At 43.0% G+C, this 8,039-nt stretch overlaps 1 protein-coding gene across 1 annotated transcript in view; it reads right to left on the bottom strand.

Annotated features, from left to right (window-relative positions):
* The window catches only part of DAB1 (DAB adaptor protein 1), a 654,787-nt gene extending 647,059 nt beyond the window's left edge, over positions 1–7,728 (bottom strand). Inside the window, exons 1-4 of the mRNA XM_083742749.1 lie at positions 7,492–7,728; positions 6,513–6,692; positions 748–875; positions 168–240 (exon numbers count right to left, since the gene is read on the bottom strand). The gene's annotated coding sequence lies outside the window, so the exon portion shown is untranslated. The remainder of the gene's footprint in view (positions 1–167; positions 241–747; positions 876–6,512; positions 6,693–7,491) is intronic.
* Positions 7,729–8,039: the final 311 nt, after the last annotated feature.

Below are 8,039 nucleotides of genomic sequence, written 5' to 3' on the forward strand. Positions count from 1 at the left end.
TCTCTCACCTCCTGCTCTGTAAGGGATACTTAACCTCACCCATTATGTTTTTTCAGGGGGGGTGCCTAACATTTTAAAGGTACAAATTGTAACTAAGACAAATGTGTGTCAAAACATGTGGTGCCTGCAAGTCTACCAAATCACAGACTGAGGGAGGCCACACTTACCTTTCCTCTGTGCTTTCAGTCGGAGAAAACGGAGAAAACTCAAAGTGCCGTTTGCTTCGACCTGCAGGGGAAACTACAGAGCGGAATAAGTGGGTGCACTCGGACACAGAGCTTTAAAGTATGGACCTGTGGGGCTAGAAAGAGTGGGGCAAAAGGTGAGGATAAGCCCTGAGCACCCGTGAAGCTGAATTAGAGCACTGGTCCATCTAGGTCACAATTGTCTACCACCAGGGATGGGGAAACCTGTGTTCCTCCAGTTGTTGTTGGACTACAGCTCTCATCACCCTCCACCTACAAGGCCAGTTGTTAGGGATCATGCAAGTTGCAGTCCAACAACATCTTGGAGGCCACATGTTTCCCATCCCTGGTCTACACTGACTGGCAGTGGCTCCTGGAGGCACCACTCTGGAGGCTTTCTCAACTCTGCCTAGCAATCATTGGGGACTAAACCAACAGCTTGACATGACTTGCTCTGTGGAGAGATGGAGGCAAGGAGTGTTACCATTGCATACAAGGAGGGAAAGGGACATTAGGGTTCCGGCAGGCTGCAATGGGAGCCTAAGTGCAATGAAGTACTCACCTGTTTCAAAGTGGGCAAGATCTCAGATATTTGCAGGGACTCGAGATCCTAAGGTTCAGGGTGGGCTGCAGACCAAGTTTCTTCAAAGGTTCTTCAAATTTTCTGCATTGTCAGATGCCCTCAGATTTCTAGAGGATAAGAATGCCTCTTGTCAACAACCAGGAGAAATGTGATGATGGCGGGATCATAAAATGCTGCCTCATACTGAGTCAGATCATTGGTCCATCTAGCTGCATATTGTTTATACTGACTGGCTGCAGCTCTCAGGACTTCAGACAGGAGACGCTTCCAGTTCTTTTGAAATGCTGAGGATGGAACCTGAGTCCTTCTGTATGTAGCTCAGATGCTCTACCACTGAACTACAGCCCTCCCCCTATACGTTCAGAGAATAAGCAGATCTGTCTGGGTAGTTAGTATGCAAGGTAGTTACATACAAAATGAATGTAGCTATGAAGGATGCATTCCCTTGCAATGAGGGAGAAGTTTGGATGTTTGTCAGGACAGCCTTTTAGATAGGAGGTTAACTTTCACGGAATGTTCAGATTCCACTGAGGACAAGGAAGCCTAGAAATGCCCTTAAATCATGTCTTGAATTAAGATGCTTTCTTGACCCAGAGGCTGGTTTTTAGTGTTTGTAACATGGCATCTGCTTAGTATGAAACATGCAACACCTGTTTAATGAGACGAGTATGGAGTTGCATTGCCTCATGAATTCTAACTGTTTTCAACTTGCAATTATGCAAGGAAAATTTCCATAGCAACTTAGTTTCTTGACCTCCTGGACTGAATTCATAGGAGTGCGATCAACAGTAGCTTTGTCAGAAAATAGATTGGGAGACCATCTGTTGAAGCAACTGACTACCCCATCTGGCCAGCGGCTGCCTTACTACCCTTTCCATTCCCTCGGGCTAGAGACCTGGAAAAGGAGGGATTGTATACATTTGGCTCTTTTGAACCACCTGATGACAGCAAAAACTAGAGTGGACATTTAACGGCTCTGGAGGATGAAGTGAGCATGTTCTCCCTCAGGCTTGCATTAATGAGATAAGGCAGGGAGTGAAATTAGAAAATATAATCATGCATTGCCTCATAGTTTGCAATTACAGCTACAAGATTTGGCAGCGTAACATATTCAAATGATAAATAAAAATTCTGGAGGGTGTAAAGATGCTGTGTGTACACAGAACCATATATTCCTTAGTGGGTCAGTTAGCAGGACTGGGGTGATGGTCATTACCTTGCTTCTGTTATTATGATGAAGAAGCTGTCCAGCAATGCTATATCTTGTTATGAGGTGCACAAGCCAGAACTCCTTGGATTTCCAAAAGCTTTTATACCGTTTACTGTAACCATCAATCCTCTCTATTCTCAGAATTAGATGGCTTTGTTGGATATATCCAAGTTATAAGCTCAACCACGGCCATACAATAGCCCCTTTACAGGCAACCACTTCAGAAGATGAAGAAGGATTGTCAGATCGACATCCCCAGATATAAGGGCCACTGCAAAGTATAACCCTGGAGCTTCAGCCTCTGCTTGATGTAGTGCTGAGGAGTTGGTTTGTTCAATAATAAAGGCTATCCATTACTTCTATGGAGCCGTAATGTTTAGGAAAGGGGGGCATTCCTTTAAAACAAAGGGTTGTCTGGTAATAGGCAGTAGAAGTAATGTCCAGGCTTATACTGCAGAAAATAAAAAGCTATACGAAAGAAAAGAATGGCATTTAAATGCATCCAAGAGCTATTGTGTTTTTGCTTGTGTGTTGCCATCTACCTTAACTTTCTATATATTTTCATCTGCTCATCATTAAGTCTGAGACCTTAAAGTGTTTTCTGTAGTGAAAGGCAACACCCACCCACGCCACCTTGTTTCCCAGTTGCTATCAGAAATAATTAAGGGAATTAATATCAAATCAGGGAAGCCATCTTATGTAGCTGAAGAAATACCGGTAATCCCGCCCCTAAATTAGGTCTAGTGTGAATCAGCCTCCGGACTCACTTCTTTCTATTTCCCAAAGTTACCTGAATGAAACATGAGTGAGGGAAAGCTGGTAGGAGGTTCCACAGTGAAACCTTTGTTATGTTCTAAATGTCAATATGATGCCATGTACCATATCTATTTTCTGTGGTTGGCTGACTGCTTTTGGGACTGAAGTGGTTTGCTCAGAAGTACCCAGCACATTGGTGGATTGAATAGAAGTTTGAACTGGGTGACTACAAAGTTTGCAAGCAGCCATTTTCTCATTTTTTCTTTGGATTCAGAAATTTGCAATGTTCATACATTAAAACCAAGTACTTATGCATTTTGTTCTTTGTGGGCAATTGCTGTGCTGCTTTACATTAAGTATAGTTCAAGAAAATTTGTTCATTTTAACTATTTGCAGGTTGTTACTATTATTTATTTAACTTATTAGTCGCTTTGCATTAGCATCTCAAAGCAACTTATATTATAAATAAACTATAACATGCAAAAAACAAAATAATTCAAAGCAAAGCACAATATGAGGCAATTAAACTATAAAATGTCTTCACCTAGCACTGAAAAGGGTGGGACGCAGGTGGCGCTGTGGGTTAAAGCCTCAGTGCCTAGGACTTGCTGATCGAAAGGTCGCCGGTTCGAATCCCTGCGGCGGGGTGCGCTCCCGCTGCTCGGTCCCAGCGCCTGCCAACCTAGCAGTTCGAAAGCACCTCCGGGTGCAAGTAGATAAATAGGGACCGCTTACCAGCGGGAAGGTAAACGGCGTTTCCGTGTGTGGCTCTGGCTCGCCAGAGCAGCGATGTCACGCTGGCCACGTGACCCGGAAGTGTCTCCGGACAGCGCTGGCCCCTGGCCTCTTGAGTGAGATGGGCGCACAACCCCAGAGTCTGTCAAGACTGGCCCGTACGGGCAGGGGTACCTTTACCTTTACCTTTAGCACTGAAAAAATATCCCTGGAGAGAGCCTTCCATAGAGGAAATGGTTTAGAACTCAAACATACCAATAAAAACATGAGGTGGAGATGAGTGCTGCAGAAAAGCATCTCATAAAATCATAGAATTGTAGAGCTGGAAGGGAGCCCAACCTACAATGCAGGATTCTCAACTAAGGCATCCAAGACAGATAGCCATACAACTTGTGCTTTAAATCCTCCAATGAAGGAGAGTTCACTGCCTTCCAAGGAAGTCTGTTCCACTGTTATTGTCAGAAAGTTCTTCCTGATGTTTAGTTTTATTATGTTTTTATATTCTGCTGGAAGCCACCCAGAGCTGCTGGGGAAACCCATCCAGATAGGCAGGGTATAAAACAACAACAAAAAAAAACACTTATGAATAATTCTCTTAGTTTGGGTCCTACCCTGTAAAGGTAAAAGTAAAGGGACCCCTGACTGTTAAGTCCAGTCGTGGACAACTCTGGGGTTGCAGTGCTCATCTTGCTTTACAGGCCGAGGGAGCTGGCGTTTGTCCGCAGACAGCTTCCAGTTCATGTGGCCAGCATGACTAAGCCACTTCTGGTGAACCGGAGCAGGAAAAAACAAGCTTCCTCCATCTGCCATGTGGCAGCTTTTTAGATATTTGGAGGTGGCTATCATATCTCCTCTCTGTCTCCTCTTTTCCTGGCTACACTTAGCCAACATCCTTAACCGTTCCTCATCAGACTTGTTTTCCAAATCATGTTGGTTGCCTTTCTCTGCGCACATTCTAGCTTGTCAATATCATTCTTAAATAGTAGTGCCCAGAACTAGACATAGTACTCCAGGTGTGGTCTGACCAAGGCAGAATAGAGTGAGACTATTACTTCCCTTGATCAGGACACTATACTTCTGTTGATGCAACCTAGCATTAAGGGGTTTTTCCTGCTGCATCACAATGGTAAGCTTGTGGTCTATGAAGAGCCTTAAATCCTTCTCTGGCAAGCCCAACTTATATTTGGACAGCTGGTTCTTCCTCCCTAAGTATAGAACCTTACATATGTAACAGCTACAGTTTAAGACCATTTAATGAGAGGAAGCCAACTGAGATGCTCAGCACTCTGTTAAGGCACTCAGAAGTGGAGGAGGAGGAGCAGTGTTCTCATGACAACATTCTCAAAATGAGCAGATTGCTGCTCCCATGCACTCCAGTCTGACTTCCAGATTGCAGTGTTCCCAGCCTCAACAAGGTGCAAAGAAGGTCCTTTTCTCAGATGGCTCCCATAGTGCATACCAACAAGGCACTGAAATTGCCAAAGCTATCGAGATTTCTTTACGGTAGCCAGTTATTGTACAGAAAGTTTGCTAAGATGCATTTCCACTAGAACAGCAAAGAAAATGTTTTCCGCTCAGAATTGCTTTGCACATTTCTGTTCCTGACAAGTATTAATAGAACCGCATGTGAATGTCTGTTTTGTTTTAGAATTAAATGTGCCAGAAAGTCAGTATTAGCTTCCCAGCAAGTCTCCACCCCCTCATCTGTATAATAAAGTTTATTATAAATTAAAATTTAACCAAGCTGATAAAATATATGTAAATTTATATAAAGCTATATCGTAATTCATTGATCCTAGATCTAAAACAAGTCAATAAAATAGTACAGTAAGTGAAGTGAGATGTAAATATACAATCATACCACAGAAAACTCTTAGACATGAAAATATCCATACCTCACTTTCATAAAATAAATAAATGGTAAGCTTGAAAAAAAAATCTCACTTTTCATCTACCGCCCCTCTATCACAGGTGTGGAAACTGTAGTTTGGAACAGATACTGTAGTTTGGAAAAGATACTAAGAGTTTTCTATTAGGAGTTCTGTTCCAATTCTCTCCCCAGCAAAGACTCTTGTACCATATATAAGTGAGCTACCGTTAAGCCAGTTAAAGCTTAGAGCCAAAAACAAAAAAGTGTCGCAGCCATGGATGGGTGGGAGACACAGGGATAGGCTGTTGTGCTCCATGACCAATGTTGTTCAGACAGACTAAAAGGAAAGCAGTAGATCTGCTGAATTTATTACAGACAGGAGTGGCTGCCTGGTATCACCTGACTGCCAGGTTCAGAAGATACTGGGAACTGTCTATATCCTCTCCTGAACTGTCTGCTACAGTTCTTTCCTCTGAGCAGCAGTCACATTGGTACAAGAAATAAGAAATCAGTCCCTAATGCCACCATGCTTGGCAATACTAGCACTATTCATTTGGCAGTCTACTGCACCTTGGCAGTACTATAGCTGCTGCTTATATTGTTAATTTTCTATGCATCAATAAATGCCAAGACGTTCAGGATATGACAACTGCAGTGCTGCAGTTGCTTTGTCCTAGATGTCTTGGCATAATTTCATTTATGGTAGTGTAGGAAATGAACAATATAAGCAGCAGACATAGTCCAATACATGTGCACAGCATGGTCAGTGCTTTTAATTTGAAATAATCAGCTGCCCGTTATAACCACACACAAGATGCTACTTAATGCTATACTATGTACTTTTTAAAAAACAGCAGCTCAACATGACCTAGAGTCCCCTGGAACTCTTAAGTGCTTACCACCCCATCACAAACAAAGCCATACTGTCTGCCATTACTTTTATTACTGCATAAACCCATTAGTTCCAAATATGTGGCTCCAGTAATGACAGGATACCGCCATGGATGCTGCAATACAATTGGGTTAAAATATTCATTACAATAAGTATTAAGCAACCTAAATTTAGTGCATCAAATAAGATTGGCAATTAGGGCTAATTTGAATGAAATACTTAATATACTGTGATTAATGTGTTCTCTGCATTTTTATTCAGTTAAAGTTAATGGAAATTACTTATGCTGATAAATAATTCCATCGAAGTGCTCTTAAACGTGGAGCATAACAGGTGTCGTCCATGTTCTTGCCACTGCTGTTGTCCTGGGGATGTGCTGTTAATTTGCCATTAGTAATTTATGCTGCATCTTCTTATCTTTGTATTATTCATTTTCTGCTTAAACATCAGGCAAGCAGTCCCTGCAGGGAAGAGATTAAAGACAGATACAAGTGAGGAAATATTTTTTTCTTGCCCCACCTTGCAGAACTCAACAAGAGAGCATGAAAGGGCACTTAACGCTGATTGACAGCAGCAAAGAGGGACTTCAGCCACTTCCTAAACATACTGTGCATTCATTAGCAGAGCCTAATTCAGAGCTGCTTCTCTGAATGGTTTTACCTCATATGATACAGACTTGTGCGCTTAAGTTCCTAGGTGGTCACAAAAGTCAGCAATTTTGAGCCACTCCAAAAGTTGCCATTTTTTTGTGCCAGTGGGCACATCTGAGATTTTAAACAACTGCGCTGGCTGCCAGTCACAAAATGGCGGCCATGTGGGTGGGCCACATGCCATAATACAACATGGCTGCTGTGGGGAGTGCCATGACACAACATGGCTGCCACTAGCAAAAGAGCCCAAAAAAGAGATAAGGTTCCAAAATAGTCCAGACATGCCCCCCTCCCCCACCATCAGCTACCCCATCAAGGGTGGGGAGAGGTAACTACACCACTACACTCATCCACAGATGAGAGGGTGGGGTCCAATGCTTGCATCCAACAATATGAGAAAATGTTTAAGGGGTGTGTTTAGGGTAAGGGTAGCTGAGCCAGTGCAAATAGGAACTGGGCAGGAAAAGATAAGAGTCTCTCTCATGCATTGTGGATTTTTGAGGGAATATTTACCTGTCATAGTCAATGCATGTTGTGGAGGGTGGGGTGATTTTTTTTTTTAAAAAAAAAATCAATCCTCCTGTCAGACTGGGAATATCCCCTCCCTCACCCAGTTTAGGATATTCCACCATTCTTCAGCAGAGTTTCTTTTCTTTCAGCAAAGTAAGCCCATGTCAAACAAAGCTTTAATAATACAAATTTTAACACAGTATCATACTGTCTGAGAGAAACTAAAACAGCATCATGAGGCAAGAATGACAGTTGGCCTCTCTAACTGAACGCCCGAAGGGAGGGGCTGATTCCAGAGCACAACACAAAAGCCCCGCCCACCAGATGCCAGACGTTTTACTATTCACATAAGGCCCTAGTGTTTTTCTTACAATGCAGGAGGTACTACTGGCAGAGGTGGATTTAGGGCAGCACAACTGTTTCTGCTGCACTCTGTGCCATGCTTAGGGGGCTGCATGGTATCACAATTATGCCATTGTGAATTGAGCAGAGTGGAGGGTGGGGGGTGCCAAACTTTGGGCTTACATAGGATGCTGCTGAAATTTGAAAGACCGAAATCTGCCCCTTCTCCTGGGCACACTGGCACCCACAGAAGCTATCGCCGTGACACCTGAATTACAATAAGAGTAACCAATTATCTATGTAAAA

This window comes from Podarcis gaigeae (genome assembly GCF_964106915.1).
Source record: "Podarcis gaigeae genome assembly, chromosome: 6".
Classification (NCBI taxonomy): Eukaryota; Metazoa; Chordata; class Lepidosauria; order Squamata; family Lacertidae; genus Podarcis; species Podarcis gaigeae.